Raw genomic sequence first — 19,120 nt, 5'->3', positions numbered from 1 at the left:
GATTCTCCCGACAACCGGTTGATAAGACGGGACAGTCGTAAAAACGGCCGTTAAAACAACCAACTGCTCACCTCGGGCGTCGGAATGCATAACGCTTCCACCACCCGGGACTAATATGCTAATCAACCCCCCCATCACAATGAGTGCGTTGTTCTCTGCGTCGGTCGGGGGTTCCGCCACCCTCCTCTTCCACCCGCACCCCCCCTGCGCAGTGTGGTTTTGGTTTATTTTCCAAGTGATGGAGTCATCACCGAGCGGTGAGAGGGATGTTTTGCGTCCTAACCACGCATGTTTGAATGAAGAATTTCGACAAAAGAGAGCGAAAATATTCCCGGGAGTAATTCAAAGACTCAAGGCAATATTTTCAGGAGTTGATGAGAATGCGATGGGGCGAAGTTAGATCATAAGAGACAAGCGTAATGAGAATGCCACGGCGTAATTAGTCCTCGTGCGATTTTCAGCCTAACATATTTTTGAAGAGGTGGAAAATAAGGCACGACCCATTTCTATTTTACGTGTTTCCGTGAACATTTGGTTTTGGTCCACGTGACCTCCGCCCTCGTCTGCACCGAAGATGGCCAAGGCCTCCAGTTCCAGTCTCTCTCTTTCTATTTGCCCCGGGTGTTTCTTAGTGCACTTGATGTCCTTCGTGCGTGAGTGGCCGAGGTTGTTCACATGGCCCCGGGGCCTTCCTCTCATTCTTCCTACGATTCTTCATCACTCTTAACTATAGATAGGGTTCTTCTACAGAGCCTGGAAACGCTGCAGATATGACCTCATAGATTTTTTCCTTCGTGTATGCAACACAGTGTGCGTAGCATTGGCATTGTTGTGCTGTGCGTTCGTACATGCAGTGCTGTATGGTCATGTGTGCAGTGGAGTTACGTAAGTTGAATTAACTTGTGTGAGTAACGTAGGTGTGTGTAAGGAACAGGTCTTTGCGGGGAGAGAATGAAAGTATGGTGGAAGTCTCGATGCGGGTATTGGGAAGGTGATGTTTGAACGCGCACGGCTAGGGAAAGAGTCACAGCGAACGGGCGGGAACAAGGCGGCGAATGAAAGAAGAGGTCAAAAGTGCGTATAATTGCGGCAAAAGTGTGTGAAGGGGAATTTTTAAGGGGCCGTTTGATCTAAATTGAGTGATGTACCAGGAGGGAGATCTTGGGCAAAGCGAAGAGGAGAAATCGACCTTTGACCTTATGAAGGGGGCAGAAAACAAAGGAAGACGAAAATGAAGGTGAGAGGTAAAAGATCGCAAGAGTTCGCATACGGGGACGACCAAAGCACACATGTGTATCCGCGGATGCAGCCTCGTATTAAATGCTCCGCGGCATTTCTCTCGTTGCTACACCCTCAAGTCTGGGCAATGCGGTTGGGAGTGTTGCCGCCCAAATGTTGCTGCAGTAAGGCGAATAGTTTCTGAGAAAAGGAACTTCATTTAACGCACAATTCTTCTTTCGATGGTTTTAATAATAATCTGGCTTGCGTTCAGCATGGTATACCTCCTTCATTGCTCGTTTACCATTCGCCTCTAAAAATATTGCTGCATCGTTTATGGCATAACTAATTATTATTTTATTTTCGTATTGGTATGAATTCCTCTGGAGGCTCCGGGGAGTATTTTTACTCTCTCCTCCAGGATTAAGGACCAAGTACACCTTATATTCTCGATTAGTTCCCTCCAGAACACCTATTGAACGAGGAGCACCGAAATGGAAAAGTATAGACTCGATAAAATACTTGAGCGTTACACTCACCCACGACCCCTCCTGGGTGCTACATATGCGGGGAAGAGAAGCTAACGAAAATTAGGATTAGCGTTGGGGAAATGGGATGAGACGGTTAAAGAGAAATTATATGTGTCGCTGGTTAGGCTTCATATGGAATATGCTGCTAGCATTTAGAATATGCCACTTTGATTGATTGCCGAATCGGATCCTCCGACATTCGGGCTGATACATCGGATCGAACCAAGAAGTGACGCGGAAAAATCCCCGGGAATCATTCCATCAAATTGATTATCGGGCCGTGGCGCCCTTTTGTGATTCCTGCCTCCCATGCGCCCGCCCCCTCGCTCTTTTCGTGATATAGATCGATATATTTTATTTTTTTTAATCGTTCCGCAACTGGGCGAACATGACGTCCACCTGCTTCACAAGAGGCGAGCGCCACACCCCCCCCCCCTCGTCTTCCGGTCTCAAATTCGGTGATTCAGAAATCTCAAGCATCCGTATTATGAACTTTCGCTGAGGGTCCCTCGCCTCGCCTCCCCTGCGCGAAAAAGGACACCGGTGGCGTGGTGGCAGGGCCGTGCGTGAGGTCGCCCGCCACTCAACCCGTCTCCCGGGACGGAGGGGGCGAAGAGGGATCGGGTTTCCTTCCTTTTCGAGCCTCGCCACCACATATCACACTTCCGAGCTCCTCCGACGACACTCCGTTCCCCGCCACGCCCACTTCCCTCATCCCGGAACCACAGTGCCGTCAATTCATCGAAATATCAGGAATTAATTAGTGTTCCTTAAGACTGTTGGTGAGACGTAGTGGATGAGCCTCTCCCAAGCGCCACAGCCACATATAGTATGTTATTCCTTAAATCAGTGATTTTTTGTTTTTTTAATTCATATTCAGAAACAAATAACCACAATTTGAGACGAACATCGGTTAAATTGACCAACCCAATATCTTTTAACTTAATTTTGGACACATTTTTAATGAGTCCCACAGTTAAAATTAGAATTCTCTTAAATTTGTTAACTCTATAGAATACTTACATCCCCATTTTTTTGCACTTGAATTGATTTAGGTGTTCGCATACATTTTACTTTATTTTATTTCTAAACTTTGTTCACATAGAGCAGTAGCGCCAATTTACAGTGGAAAATATAACAAACATGAAAGAGGACAAAATACAATAACAGCATAACAATAAACAACGAGAACCGAACATGGACCGGGGAAATTTTAATTTGTTGACTTTTGGTGGGATAAAGCTTGGGTGGTTAAATTGTTGCATGATAAATAAAAAGGATGGAGAGTGTGAGGGAGTGAATTTAGAAGGGAGGAGAGGCAAAATAGCAAAGGTGAGCGCTTTAGTGAGAGATATCCTAGGAATAGGCAGAGATGGAGGAGAGAGTGGGTGCGGGTGGATCGGGTTAATATCCAGAGGTTGAAGAGAGAGAGCGGTTCAGGGCAATCAATAGTCGAGTTTAGGGTGTTGTGGAGGAGTTTTAAATCAGCTTTAAGTCTCCGGCTTTTGGGACTAGAAATGGATAAAGAAGACAGAACAGCATTTGAGGACATATTGCGGAAATGTGGGACTCGGTGTTTGACTATTTTGGCAAAGAAGTGAGAGATGCAATCGAGGGATTTAAGATTAGTTCCTGGGCTGAGGTGGACCAAATTTGGGAGCAATACGATACTATGGGGAGGACAATTGTGGAAAAGTACGATTGGAGTGCCATTGGATCTTTAATTTCTATGAAGCGATAAAGAAGGCCTAATAGGGACATTGCTTTATTTTTTACAGTATGTATGTGGTCGGAGTAATTTAGTTGATGGTCAGTTAAAATGCCAAGGTCTTTCAAGGTTGTTTCTCTATTTAAGGTTTTTACTCTGAATACATCATACTAGAATCTAAAAATAGTGATTAACATTCGGTCATAATAATTTTTTAGCGTAAAATGTTTTAACCTACGTATTTTATGAACTATTCCGTTCTCGTATTTTCCTTTAGTTATTCTCCACTCTATTCCGAAGTGCCATTCCGAATGTATTGACGCCAATTCTGCAGGAGACCATTTGTTTATGCGTGGAAAGCATGGAAGAAAATGTAGTTCATAAGTCTCTTATCAAATTGAGGTGTTTCGTTGAACACATCACTGCTTTGTCAAATTTGGCCTTGCGCTCAGTCTCCTGATTTTCCTCTTTTCATCATTCCTTCGAAGCAGTGCCGATCGGTGGTGACCGACGTTAATCTGCGAATTGGGACAGTGGCCCGGCAAGGGGTGGGATGTTCAGGGAAGGGTGGAGAGGCTTCCAGCGTCGGCATTGGCGACGATGATTATGATGCATTATACCGAGAGGACCAAGGTTTATATATATTTTTTAAAATCGGTTTCAGGTTAACTTGCTACTACAATTCTTAACTTCTAGCGTCTAGCGTTATTAGTTAATAATGCCCTTCCTTCCCTAGCGGAGGTTTGTATATTCACCTCCTGGATGAGACAAGATGATTATCATTTTTCAATGTTTCTACGTTTACCTTCGATTCTCTGCTGTGGGTAAGTAACTTAAGCACAGCGTAATCTCCCTGGATGAGTATTCTTCTATTCGCCTTTTCCCTGGACTGGCGGTCGACCAACGAAATGTTCACAATGGGTTATCATGCCTCTGGCCGATACTCGTGTTCCAGTTGAATATTGTGTTTGCAGTCGGCCGCGGTGTCGGTCAGAGGCGTCTTATGTCCGACCCAGGGCCTCGCCCTTTGCGGGACCTCGTACTTAATATGGGGTGGGGGTCATATTTCAGGAAGCTCTTTGGTCAATGAAAGTGAACAAGAGAGCATTCCGGCACTTGGATTTTTCATTTTCCAGCGGACGCAGATCATTTCCGCAGCACCTTTCATATGCGCATACTAATTAGCGAACAATGAAAAGCGGGATTGCCCTTCATTAAGGGCAGTTTAGAGGATATTACATATACAAAAATTGGAGTTGGTGTTCTTTCTCGTTGAACAAAGGTCTACCAAGAGTTGGAAAGTGGTCTCACATGTTGGAATCAAGTGGTCTCCGTGGTAGCCGAGTTTGCAAGGCGAACGCGCGACACCCAGCCTATCCCTCCCTTTGATGCCCCATGCCCGGACACTGTAAATATGCACCGCCTACATCGAAGCTCACGACCCCCGAAGGGTAAGACCCTCTTCCCCAAGGCTAAAATTGGCGCTACTGCGAACCGCCTCGCTGTTGTCCTCTTTCCATGGTTCTAAAAGTTGTAGTTTATTGTATTATTGTACCATTCTTGGCTCTTTGCATGTTTTCATGACCCTGCATGGTCTCTTTCCATTCTTCCAGACCCCTCTGGCTTTCCGATGACGAATCGAGTTCCGTATTCGCTATTCACTTCTGGTTGCAGCAAAGCGGGGTATTCAAGGTGGATGAACGTTTATTGCCCTTCCAATCCCTAACCCGTGCCAAATTATTGAGTCATCGCTTCTTAATGTTGGCGAAACACGCGGGGTTTTCTCTGGAGGTTCCCACTGTCTCCTCTTTTCATCTCTCCATCTGATGCGACTTCCCTCTCATGTCTTTGTATTCACTCTGTTTTTGAGCGGAGGCGCTAACTGAGGCAGGGCAAGCGAGGGCAAGCAGGGCACGGAAACTGAGCAATGCGACGACAGCAGAGCCTTGCCTGGGTTCATTTGGTGGACTCGAACGGAATCAATGGGCCGCTGAAACATTTTCCCATCTCTCCCCCGGCCTTCGAGCGAAATGCAGGAAGCGAATCAAGGACTTCGAAGCAAACTGCGCTGCAGGCGACTGTGTCCGCGCATTTTGTTGGAAAAAATGTTCTCGTTTCGGGAGCTCGGGTGTCATCCGTAATGTTAATTGTGTATCGCAATAAGTAAGTAAATACATAAGACATGGAGTTTAATGACAGAGCGCAAGCAGAACAATAATCCTGTTTTTGCCTCTGCAAATGGGTCAGAGACGATTTGATACGTTGGGCATATTTGGAAAATAGAAAATCAGTCCGAGACAGTAGCCTCAATTGATCTGCATCCCAATCTTTAGCCGCAAGAAGAATACAAAACAATTCAAAAAAAGTAAACAGCGACAAGTGCAGGGGCATGAACCGCGGAATCAATGTGTGAAACACCTCTCCTCCACACATGCGAGGCAAGCCTACAGCGATAAGGACAATGGACAAGGGTAAAATGAAATAGTGGCATGCAATATGTGGACAGCCTAACAAAGATTAGGATTTATTATAAGAGTGCTGGGTAAGTGTGATGAAAAGGTCAAAGAGAATTGTTATCTGTCGTTGGTTACGCCTCATTTAGCATATGCTTCAAGTATATGGGATCCTCACGAAGTTGGATCAACTACCGAATTGGATCGTGTGCAGCGGAGAGGAGCTAGATTTGTAAATCGCTGTAATGATAAACTTGGTAGCGTATCCAAAATATTAGAGTTGCTAGCCTGGGAATCACTTAATGGAGCGAAGGTTAAATTACAGATTGAAGCTCTTGCATAAATAGGAGAGACATCTCTTTAGCAGTGATGTTGTTAATATATTATTACCCCCATTGTACTGCGGTAGGACAGATCATGTAAATACAATTAGAGAGATTAAGTGTGGAACAGATAGATTTAAGACGTCATTATTCCCACGAACTATAAGAAATTTGAATAACGTTGTCCGACCGCGGTAGGATTGAAAGGTATTTTGGGTCAAGCGTAGTCTAGCTTGTAATCACCCCATACCATACACCCTAGTGGTGGCTCGCAGGTTCGGTTCAACGCTTGATGTCTCAAATTTTAATGGCGTGACCTCTCTTGCCGTACTATGATGGGACGATACAGCGCACACATTTGTGGCCATGAATACAAGTACCATATTGTAATTAAAGTAATAGTTTTAAATAGTAGTTTTTAATAGTTTTAAATCCACGGCCTTGTTATAAAAAAACTTATTAACAACATAAGTTTTCTAGCAAATATTTACAACGACTGCCTGCTGCTATCATACTTCCCCGACACTTGGAAATCAGGGACCCTACATGCAATTTTAAAGTCAAAAGAAAAAGACCATGCAGATTCCAGCTCTTTTCGTCCTATCACACTCCTACCTGACCTTGGGAAAATATTTGAAAGATTAATTAAAGAGAGAATACAAATAATTCGCGAGGACACGCTATATCATCCTAATCAATATGGCTTCAGGAAAAACCGAAGTACATCAGACGCAATCAAGGCCCTCTTAAATAACTTAAATAATCAAAGTAAATATACATTAGTGGTTTTCATTGACATAAAAGGTGCATTTTACTCTGTTTGGTGGCCTTCTGTCCTTCAGGAGCTGAAAACACTAAAAATTCCTTCGAACCTAACTAGACTATTTCCAAATTACTTTACAAATAGACAGGTCGTATACAAAATGAAAACTATTTCAACAAAGAAAATCCTCACCAGGGGCTGCCCACAAGGATCTGTTTTGGGTCCGTTAATGTGGAACCTTATTACTAACCAGATCTTAAGGAAAGAATTCCCCATAGGATGTAGATTAATAGCTTTTGCTGATGATATGGCTTTGTCTATTGAAGCTAACTCAAAAGCTAAAATGGAGCAGCTGACAAAAAGTTGTATTGGACAAATAGAACAATGGGCGATAGTTAATAAATTGGTAATTTCAACAACCAAGACAGAATACATGGTCTTCGGAAATAAAATATCTAGGAACCCCACTGTCAAAATCTACAATAGCAATATCCGACGCACACGATCTTTTAAGTATTTGGGCATCGTTTTAGACGAAAAATTAACTTATCAGGCCCACATTAATTTCATAGCCAGCAAAACTAAAAAGATTTTTCACGCTGCCCGTAGGTATTGCAAAACTAATTTTGGAACGGACTCCCTTCAATTGATATACAAAGCTGTAGCAATACCCATTTTTACCTACGGCTGCTCCATTTGGGGTCATAAGGTTAACTACAGCAGAATCGAAAGAAAACTTAGAGAAGCACAAAGACCTGCCTCTTAGCAATTAGCAAAGGTTACTCGACAATCAGCACGGACGCACTATGTTTAATTACCGGACAACCACCTCCAAAATACGAGGTTATGGAGAGAATTAGCGTAATCGAAGTCAAATCGGGCCAAGGCACAAAATACTTCAACTCCGAAATCGAACACAATCACGCCCTAAGCAAAAAACAATTAAAAGAAATACTCAGGGAACAAACAATTCGTCAGTGGAATAAAGACTGGCTGAATTCCGATAAGGGTATTCACACTAAAGAAATATTCCCAGACGCCATTGAAAGGCTAAATATAAAATTCAAGCTAACTAAGAGAGCGACGCAACTGCTATCTGGGCATGGAAATTTTGGACACTACCACAATAGAATAGAAAAAAACCAAGGACTAATCTATGCAGTACCTGCCTAACAGAAGACACCGCTAAGCACAGAATAGAGGAGTGCCTACAGTATGAAAAACCCAGACATGAAATTTGGCACAGTATGACTTGTAAGAAAACCAAGATGCGTGAGATTGTGCTATTTTGCCTTAAGAATTACAACGACCAATTATTTAAAATGGTGCAATGAAATTTGATAATTGTAGTGACATTTGAAGTTGGTAAATTAAAAGCTTGATAAAACTAGTCATTGTATTGCTCGTTTATTGTGTAAATAAAATTGTATGTAATTGCTATTTTAAGTTAACGTGTACTATTTTCCCTCGTGTACGATCAAAGGAAAAAAAACTCTTGTATGACTCTGTAAACTGAAGTGTTATCATAGCATAATATATTTATTTCTTATAATAATTATTATCTCTAATTGTACTACATTTGGGTTGTACATTACTTCTGTAATTTAATGCTACTGTGTCATCTTGTTTGATATTTCTTTTTCTCCTGTTGTGTAATTGATGTTAATTATATCAGAACACAAAAGGGGGATTAAGCGGGAGCAGGAACCCCCTCAACATATCATGCTATTTTTCTGTTTGCTATTTTTTTTGTATTTGCTTCCGCAATAAAAAAGGAAAGTTGTGATTGAGGAAACTCCTTCACCACCTTTCCTTATATTATTATTTAATAGTTTTATATTGTTTACCTCGGAATTAGTTGTTTAGTCTCGATGGTGGCCACCGTTGCAGCACTTAAAAAGAGACATGGCTGCACTTACGGAGGCATGATTAGTCAAAGATGACTCGCCTCAACTTCGGCACTCGGCGTGGGCCTCCTCGTCATCCCTCGCGACCGCATTTTCGGCTCCAAAGAGCATCCCCCGCCCCAGACCGCCCCACCTCGGCCACCCGCCGCTCAGAGGGCATGGGGCTTCGTGTCGAAGAGAGTCGAGCATCTGAAAGCGGGGCCACCGTGCACCACGACGCCGGCTGCTCGATTGGGAAATGCTCACCGAACCTTCGTGGGAAGACGGTAAGGGAAAATATCGCCAACTGGAGCTACCCATCCTACATTCAGTGCATCCCCCTGACCGATGACAATTCCGAACCCCAAGCATTCTCCAACGGCGTGGGAAAGCAAATACGGACGTCACTTTTCGGGAGTTTGGTGAATAGCGCGGGCTTGGAATGGGGTTGCTACCTTTTGACAGTCCGAGAATGGGTTTCAGGTCATCAAATGCCTTCTTTCGGGCGATTTACGGCCGTTTTAATCTTCGGATGCATAGAGTGTAGAAATTGCAGTTCAAGAAAATGTGTCCATCTTAAAATATGGCTAGCTTCGTACTCTTTTAATACTCTACGTAAGCTTTTCGAGACACGCATATATAATCTACTCTATGATTACTACTAATATTCGCGAGACTTAGTAACTCGTAGTTATTTGCACAAAACCTTTTCATGATCCGTTCGTCGGAGTTTGAAGCCAGAGAAAATATTTTAGGAGTATCTACTGAATTTAATTATGTCACTTTAGTTCACGAAACAAGCGGGACATATTAGAATTCATCGGAGGAGTACTATTTCGCGTTCTTTACACCTTACGTTGAAGACGCGCTGGGCGTTTGGGACCCTTAGTATGAGCAGGGAGCAGGGTCGGAATTAAACAGGATTTAAATTAGGGACCCATTTTGTGAGGACTTGTCATTAAAGCATTACATATTAATGTAATATCCTGTACTGATAGATCCTGAAATCATGGAGATCATATACGCGACTTGAAATGTGAGGTAATAAATAATTAGTCACTCGTTGGAGTCTAACCGAGTATTGTTAGCATTTGAATTGGCAGGTGAGACCACGGCCACGAGAATCTAAGATAGATTGACAGGTGGATCGATCGATCGCCGAAAGGAACCACGTTTCCCTCGCGCACTGCAATAGTTGCACGCGCAGCGCAACTCGCCATCTTGGTAGATGCGGAACGGCAGCGCTCGTCGATTATTTTATTAATTATTAAGGGACTGAGTCCTAACACCATCCGACACCACGCTCCTGTGGCAGCTTGCAGAGTAAATAAATTGTGGGCTTGATGAGTACTTTTTCAAAAGCACTTACTCTTACGTTGATTTACGAAGCACTTAAAACTTTTAAATTAACAAAGTAATTTGAAAAGCGTACCAAAAGCCACAATTATATTTTCCCTTAAACTAAATTACATGTCTCATAATCATCGTATATCATACCTTCTACTTGCTCCTGGACACCCTCATGCGGGAGGCCTCCTTCGCGCGTACAGTGCACGTACATACCAGTAGTACGATTCTCCATCTCTTTTCAATGTCAAGGAAAACTAATTCTTTGGCTAATGGTTAGCGACGAAAGGGGCGAAATAATTCAGCACCCACTATCGATGATAATTGTTCGTCGCAGGATTGAACGAAGTGCGTGTTTGACCGTTGATGCCATAAGCATTCAGTCACTGCGTCCTACTCTGCACTGGCTCCAACTTGAAGCATTGAAGTCGCGGGAACCATTCTCCACGGAAGTGACTGCCTCAAGAAGTTCTCTCGGGTTTCCCACCGGGTCAGGTTGCAGTACACCCACGCTTCGATGGCTGACTCTGCCATAGTCTTCAGGGTGAAGACGATGGCTGCCTCAGTAAAACTTGCAGGGCAGTGTTGATTAACTTACTGAAAGTCCTCTCAAACAGCCTAAACTGTTTTCTTCTTACTTATCCCACCCCTAAAAGAAACGGAACGTGTGCATTATATGCCTTCTCGTACAATCCCTCAGCCTGTCGGACCTGTCGGGTGACTAATCCCTCGGAGCCGACCGACCCCTGTCCATTTAAAAGTCCGGCGGGCCGTCGTCGAGGGAGGGTTTCGTCCGGGGGAAGGGCCGTCCTCTCGAGGAATCTCTCCCCCCCCCCGTGGAGCTTTAAAACCCCCCCCTTCTTTGGGACACGCGAGGGCGCCCTCCGCGGCCGAGTGATTCGCCATCCTCCCTCCCTCTTCGCCGAGCACGGATTTTTTCCACCTCATCTTCTCTTACACGCACGCACACACTCACAGCGACGCATAAAGCCCTTCCTGTTAGCTCTAGCCCCCACCCTCTCCCCTTTGCCCCCCCTCCCTTGCCCCCTCCCCCCTCTCGCCCATCTGGCCACTCTCTCCACCTCGACCTCCACGCCCACATCCCCATTTACGTATAACATCTGCACCTACGCGATGGCCTGCAACCACCGTCAGGGTGTGGGGCATTGCATAAAAGGCACATGCACCGCGGTGCACACTCCTGCGAGGGGAAGTCCGTGAAGATACGGCAAACTGTTACGGGATAAGTGCCAACAGTGATGAGTGCTCTATGAAAGTGCCAGCAGTGGGGAGTCGGACTCGATGGTGTCGTTCGGAGAGGAGCGATGCAGCTCGAAGGAAGCCTCCAGCTCCTGATTGCTGGAGTAAGCCTCCATCGCCAACATTTCGCGTGGCCCGACTATTGCTGGGGTCACATGAACACCACCACCTTGAAGTCCCCTCGGGGCACCACCCGGTGGGCCGTGAAATGATTTAAAATGAATCAGAGTGATTTGGAGATGGCATCGAAAGACTTTTATGCAGTCACTTATGTCGCTGGAAATAACGTTTAATAATAAAAATGAACCATTGGCAAGTGCCCCGTGCATTATTATTTTACAAGATCTATCGCATCGGAATTATTTTCCGGCTTGCCCTCGTAAGTAGTTTGATAATTTGATATGTACGCATGTGGGGCGGGGGGGGGGGGGCATTCCCATGTTTTCAACATTGACCGTTACAATTATGGTCCCTAATAATACCCCAACCATTATTATTATTAATATGTATGCACCCCAGCCCAACAAACTAGAGCTTGATCATCTGCAAACCTAACCGATTTTCCAATGCCAACTTTCATTCCTATCTCCGGTTCTTCCCCGATTCTAATTCATCTGATACTCATACGGGGTGTTCGGGTGTTCAATTATGTTGAATCAACGGCTGCTCTTCGTGTCATTGAAATGCACAATGCCAGTATTTTGAATCAAATGCAGATACGCCAATCCTTCGCCAGGAAGACTAAACATGTTATCTGCGTGACAAAATAAGATAAAGGAGGTTTTGATGAACATCGGACAACGTGAAGTTTGAGAAATGGGCAAAATAAAAAAACCAAATATTATGTGTCGTTGCTCTAGTACGTTTGGCGAAGAGGGGGGTGGGATATCTCTTTAAGTTTGTGAAGCAGTGAATGAGAATAACATGTTGTTGTCATCATCAGCGCAATGATGGAAGAAAGAAAAATCCAAGGGAATGGCAGTAATTGCCATGCCGTTGCCCCAGCTGGCAGGCCGTGCCCCCTCCGGCCAGATGCACGAGCGAAGCCCCGGCAGTATCCATCTCCCAAGGCCTTTCCCACGCAATACTACTACTACTCGCTCCCCGCCCGCCCCCCACCGCCTCTCCCCGTGAGTCACTGAAGAAGGGTGGACCGACCAACCAGCCAACCTTCTTCCTTCCTTCCCTCCTCGCATCTTTTCCCCTCCCCCGGGGGCAGCGCAGCTTCACACAGGTGTCAGGTGGTGTGATACGTTGAGAAGGGGTCCATTGGGGTAGATTCGTGAGGCAAGGGTCGGGGGCGTAGGGGGTGGGGCGAGTAGATTTTGTCTCGGGGAGGAGGGGGCGGTTGAAACCAGAGAGATCGGAGGGATGATGCGAGTGCGCCCGGGGAGCGGGTCCGTGGGATACAGCCTCTTCTTGATTGACGTGGCGGGAGACGCTCTCCCGCCGGGGGTCGCCCCGCGGGGCCGGCGAGGGCAAGTCCCTCCCGATCGAGCGAGGTGTGCTGCTTCCCCTCGAGCCTCTCCGCTTCGGATGCACAGGGGGAGCGTGCGCGCCCTCTTGGCGAGGTGCTTGGGTCATCGCAAACTGCTGCACACCCACGTGGCGCGATTGAGATAAATTGCGAGGTTGTCGACAGAGAGAGAGAGAGCGGGGGAAGGGGGAGGATAAGGGCAGTCTGTCCCCGCAGTGTTACGTGCGTGGGCGAGATTGCGGCCATGAGTGAAAGGACGAACCGTTCGATATGAGGCATCATTTTTCCCGTTCGGGACGTTGGGAAACTTCACGTGTGACCCGCTCGAACTCCGCGGAATGAAGACAAGGGTTCGGAGTGCCTATAATTTCAAAGGGAACTCATTTTAAAAACGGCTGGTGACCTTACGCCACCCGCCATCGTGGTTGCCCTGATGGCTAAATGAAATGTCTATGCATTCTTGACTAAGAGCCCTTGGCGGTGTCCCAAAGAGTGCAGGGGCTCATTGGAGTCATTTCCCTTGGAGTCGGCTGCGTGTGAATCGTGCTGATGCCAGGATTCCCTGATTACACACATTAGGGTGTTCGGTCGATGTAGTATTTCGGGGGTTACTTGGCATCAAGCAAATTCCACGAGAACAAAGACGTGCTCCAATCTCTCCGCACTGGAGCCTATTCCGCTACATAAATTAATCTGGCCTGCAGCGCATTTCGTGTGAAACTTTTAAAATTCCCTTTGGGGCGGGTGAAATGGAGCGCCTCTTCTCTGAGCCTTGATATCGCTTGTCTTCATTTTGCTCATTGGGACTTCCATTTCAATTTCGAAGTATTCCCATATCTGTCGCAGATGCCCTGCGCTTTGTTTTAGGGCAAATTTGTAATAAGTTTCTGTGATTGAGATCATTTCCTAAATAAATACAAAAAAGGTTGTATTTAATGGATAATCATTTCCGAAATAAACTACCTTTATTTTAACAAATTCCAAAGAAACTGCGGGAGATGCCGCAACACTAACCTTTAACGGAGTCATCCGCTAATGTGCATTTCAATGCAACAATTTACGAATACGAATGCCGGTGACATTGTATGTACGGTATTTCGTCACAACATCTTGTTCCTTTAAAAGCCCCAAAAATTTCAGAGGTTAAGAGGACGCCTCGATAGCTTAAGTGGCTAAAGCACTCGACCGGATATTGAGGGATCTGGGTTCGAATCCCAGTCAAGGCGAATGATTTTTACACTCTGAAATTCTTGCATTGAAATACTTTTATTTTAGCAAAGGAATCTCCCTGACAGTATCAGTAAATAATCAATTCCTTTCTCGTCGAAATGACTTCTTATGCCATGCAATTAATTCCAAGTTTATAATAATAGCAGCAGTTAATGGCCATTTGTGAACTTGGGAACTCAACGCCTAATGATAATTATTTCGCAGTATCCGTTGAAGATGGGTTTCGGATGAACGCAAATTTTACCCTCTACACAACACGTAAGCTTCGATCAACACAGCAGTAAATTTTAATAAACAAAATTTTCAAATCCAAGTACTTGCTTCCCTTAATTCCATGCGAAGCCTCCACCTCACCGATGCCATCTTCCCTTCGTCGCAGCCCTCAATATTCAGTTCCAACGCAGTCCTCCACCAAAGCCGATTTCATTAAAACTCCGCAAGACCGAGGGAATAATTTACACTTAAAGTACTTGTTGCCGCATAATTGTGCTTGGTCAGTGCACATCACTTACGGCGTTTTATATTTGTTCATAATATTCACCATTGAGTGTCTTCTACGGACTTGTAAATGATGTTACGATCAGGCGGAGTAGTACCGCAGACCTATGGTATGACTGCGGTTAAGATAGACATGAATGAGCCCGTTGACATGATGATGTCATATTTTAAATTCACTACTTAAGCAGAAACTAAGAAATTGATTCATCAGTGGAAAGCTACATCCGCAAGATTTACTGTCACTGCCTGTCTCACCGTCAGTTTTCAAGATCCAAGACCTGGGACAAAAATCATCATGAGTGGGATGCAAATGCTCCTACAAACTAATGTAAAATACGTAGTGAATAATTTAAGGATGGATAAAATGTTCTTAAATAAATACAAACTTGGCAGCTGCCAAATAGCTAACTTTATGTTTGTTTTTTTCCGGCGAAATTGCGCTGGTAGTTGAATAAATGAACTCGCAAAGAAGAGAAAAACGAATAATGAATACACTGTTTAAGAGTAAGCAGAGAAATTGTTTCGAGTAGAGATTACCTTATTAATTAAGGCACAATATGGTGAGTATAGGTGCTGAGAACATTTTTTACAGCAGAAATGTCATTATTAATAATTTCAATGCAACAATTTCAGAGTGTAAAAATCATTCGCCTTGAGGCGAATGATTTTTACGCTCTGAAATTGTTGCATTGAAATGCACATTAGCGGATGACTCGGTTAAAAGTTACTGTTGCGGCATCTCCCGCAGTTTCTTTGGAATTATTAATAATTGTTACCCAAGAGTACGTCAGAGTAGATTTTTTAAGAACGCGGAGACTAACATCCCACGGATAATACGGGATAGCAACTGCAGGGTTATAGAAAGCCAAAATTCCACTTGAGACCATAAGCGTTATTATGGTGTCATTGGTATTACATTAGTTCTACTCAATTGTATGTACTTTCGCTGACCTCGTTTTGTTTGTCAAAACCTTTCCCGCATGACCGTATTAGAATGCCATTAAAAAATGTATTGCTCGTTATAGTATTGCTTGCTCTGCCTTGTCTGTTTTTAAGTTTCCCCTTCCATCCCTCGTCTCTCTCTCTGTGTATGGGGGACCCTCCCGCTGCCCGCAGCGTTGTGTCACATTCCCTACCTGTGTCCTTGGGGGAGGAGAGCGTTGTACATTGCATGTCCATGTGGTAGTGGCATTTCGCCTACCTAATTTTAAAATTCTAGCTTGCACGTTATTGGATACATTTCTTAATGCACCCTAAGGTTTGTTAGTTGACAGTATATGTATTTGCATGCGTGTAAGTTGAGAGGGTTTTTGCATATTTGTATGCGCCACTGTGGGTATTGGTTTGCATGGATGTGTTGAATTTTGCATGTGGTTCAGTTATATTTTACGAGTGTTGCCCTAGCACCCCCCGCCGCACGCCCTTGCGGCGGCCTGCGGGGTATTATTTAAATGTAGATGAAACATTTTGGCGGCACCTCTGCCCTCGGCCAATCGCTTGACATTGTATCGTTTCCACCGCGAAATATGACGCTCATCTTTGTTGAAACTTGAAATGGTACGAAAATTCCCTTTGGTTAGGGTTAGAGAGCCCTTACTCTCGAGCGCATATGGCCCCCGGAAGAGGAAAGCGCTCCCAGGTCTCGAACTGTGGACCTTCTGCGAAAGAGATGCGGTGAAGGGCGTGGAATCTCCAAAGGGTCTGAAAATACTGAAAAAAAGGACGTCGCCTCCCCCTTTGCTACCTTCGCCCCTTCTCCGTGAATTCGTATGGCTAGGGTTTCATTATTTTTTGCAGCCCTCACTCCGTGACCCCTCCCTTATCCTCGTTTCATTCCGGGAAGGTTGCCTGCAACAGGTGGGAATGATCAGAGAAGGGTTGGGGCAAAGGGTGTATGTTGCCATCCGCATTAAAAAAGGGCCTCGAGGGACGGAGAAAGCCTTCGAGGGACGAGGGTCTCGAGGGATTGCGGTCGGGAGAGCTTCGTCTTTCCTGGAAAATCTTCTGATGTCATAAAAAAAAATCGTTGTTTGCAGTTTGGTCGGTTGCGAAGTTTGCCAATTTCTTTCGGGTGCGCACGAACGCGCTCTTCACGCACTGTGCACGGGTACCTGGAGTCTGATCCACCTCACTGTCACACAACTTGCGATTGGCTTCTTGGGTATCATGTAGATTTAACGAGTAAGTTTAAGGCTGTAGTATTCAGCGAGGAAATGCTGTATCATTGTAAAATGCCAAAAATGGAAGTTTCATTCTTGCAACCTTAAATGGCTTTCCTGTATGCGTAGTGGTCGATGCATTTCGCGCGACAGGCGGATGGGCGATTTGTGTTCACGTGGGCTGTACTGGGAGTATGGCAGGGGGAGGCGTTTCAGTGCAGAGGGACGAGAGGTCCTTTTTTGACTGGAGAAATTTTATTTTTTCGAAATGATTTCCCTCCATGTAATGTGAGTTGTCATTGACACATATGTGATGTTATTGCTAGAAATTTTAATTAAAATTCACCTCAAATGAATGATTAAAGGTCTTGTTTTAGAAGTATTGACAATAGTCTCCTCAACCGTTATGGTTTTGAAAGTTAAAGTAATTATAAATTAAATTATAAAATTTTGTGGAATTATTAATTCGATGGGGCATCGTAAACTTTTAATGACTAATAAAAAGTAATCAAGATAAAAACTTAATTTTGATTTGTTTTTCTTAAGACTTCTATACATAGTCACCATCCAGAGTTATGCGTTTATCCACGCGTGCCTTTCGAGGGCAGTCATTACAGAAGTCAGCCGATTGCGTCGAAAACCAGTTTCACCTCTTGAATGGTGTCATTTTTGGTGTCAAATCTCCGATCCCGTAATGGGTTTTGGAATTCTGGGAATAAGTAAAGTTCTCTTGGGGCGTAATCGGGAGAATAGGGTGGATTTGGCAAAATTGCAACTCCACATCACTTTAATTGCGGGTCGAGCCCTGTTTGCTTCTGAAAAGTAATTGTGGAAGCCCGCGCTGCGACACCTTTGACATGTGCAGTTCTTTGAGAATAATTTTCATCACACTACCGTAACTGAGATGAATCTCATTCATGGTCAATTAGATGGCAGCTTTTCTGTCTCATACGAATATGTTAAAGTCCTCTTCAAATTATTCACCGTGATAGCATCGTCCGTGAGTGATGGTCTTCCATCACTCACGGACGTCTTAGAACGTTGGAACGTCTTGTGAGGGGCGTGCGACCAGTTTGAAAATTCCTTTTCCACCTCACTTCCGTTTCATTTGATGACTGCGCTATCCTTCCATAAACTGCCATCATGTCATCCAAGTGGATTTGAAGGGCAGTGTATCCTTTCAAATTTGAAAGGAACTTGATCACACTGCCAGCCTCTTATTTTCTCCATACTGCGAGTTACTTAAATCTACGGCTTCCTCGAGCAATTCAGCATTGATGTCTGTAATGTACAAAATTATGCGCGTATGGATCAATTAATATGCAGAATCATTTTTATCCAGATATCGTGGTTACTTTTAAGAACCAATTACTTAAAAACCTTCCTTCACGTAGTCGTAATCAACCGATGAGAGGCAAGTTTTGGATGGACCCGCTAATGCGAGAATTCTTAGTTCCCTTAGAGACCAAGCAATGCTGTACTTCTAAACCGAACCTGAAACTTCGCTAAGAGCCCCGAATCTGCATTGTCACGAGCAATATTTAAATTTAAAACACTTCAACTTCCACGCATTACTTACAAACTGCTGGGTAGTGTCATTCCTAAGCTCAACTCATCTTTTTTCTGGCAAAATTATCCACAACTCATTGCTTTCCTATAAAAATGTTACTATAAAGTAGTCACTGCAAAATTCTTAAAATATTTAAGAATGAATAATCTTTTGTCAAGAAAAATTGGAAACTTTTCTGATAAGTGCAATAATTATCACTGCTTCCAGATAGTGGCGATTTACAATGCGTGGCTTGTTTGCCTACTTCTAAATTATCACAGCTTATCAATCCGATGATTTATTTAGTAGCTGCTCTTCGAATTCTCCCGCAGCCAGTCTCGATATTCCGCATAGATTTGCACCAGAATTAAAGCAGTTTTAAATTTAGTGCCCTATTACCCAAGATAATTCATTTACATCCAGCTCACCCCACGGCATTCAAAAACTGAGTCATAACGTTACAATACAATGGGCGTTACGTAAAAATACAGCAAGCCTCACAGAGAGTGAGCCTGCTGTCAAACATTTTTGGCCCTAGCATCAGTTCTTCGCTTGGTGCTCGGACAAATAGGAAGCCGGATTCCCGCCGATCCTCTGCAGACTTCCGCCGCCCTTACAAACCGCGCACGGCGAGTCGCACGCTGAGCAGGTCGCTGTTTTTGTTTTGCCGGGCCTCTGGATCGCACCCACGGAGGTTCCGGGGTTTTCGGTAAAGAGGG

Source organism: Hetaerina americana, unplaced genomic scaffold, assembly GCF_022747635.1.
Source record: "Hetaerina americana unplaced genomic scaffold, ioHetAmer1.1.p SCAF_47, whole genome shotgun sequence".
In the NCBI taxonomy this organism is placed as follows: Eukaryota; Metazoa; Arthropoda; class Insecta; order Odonata; family Calopterygidae; genus Hetaerina; species Hetaerina americana.
The sequence above is the reverse complement of the archived record's forward strand: the minus strand, read 5'-3'. Positions refer to the sequence as shown.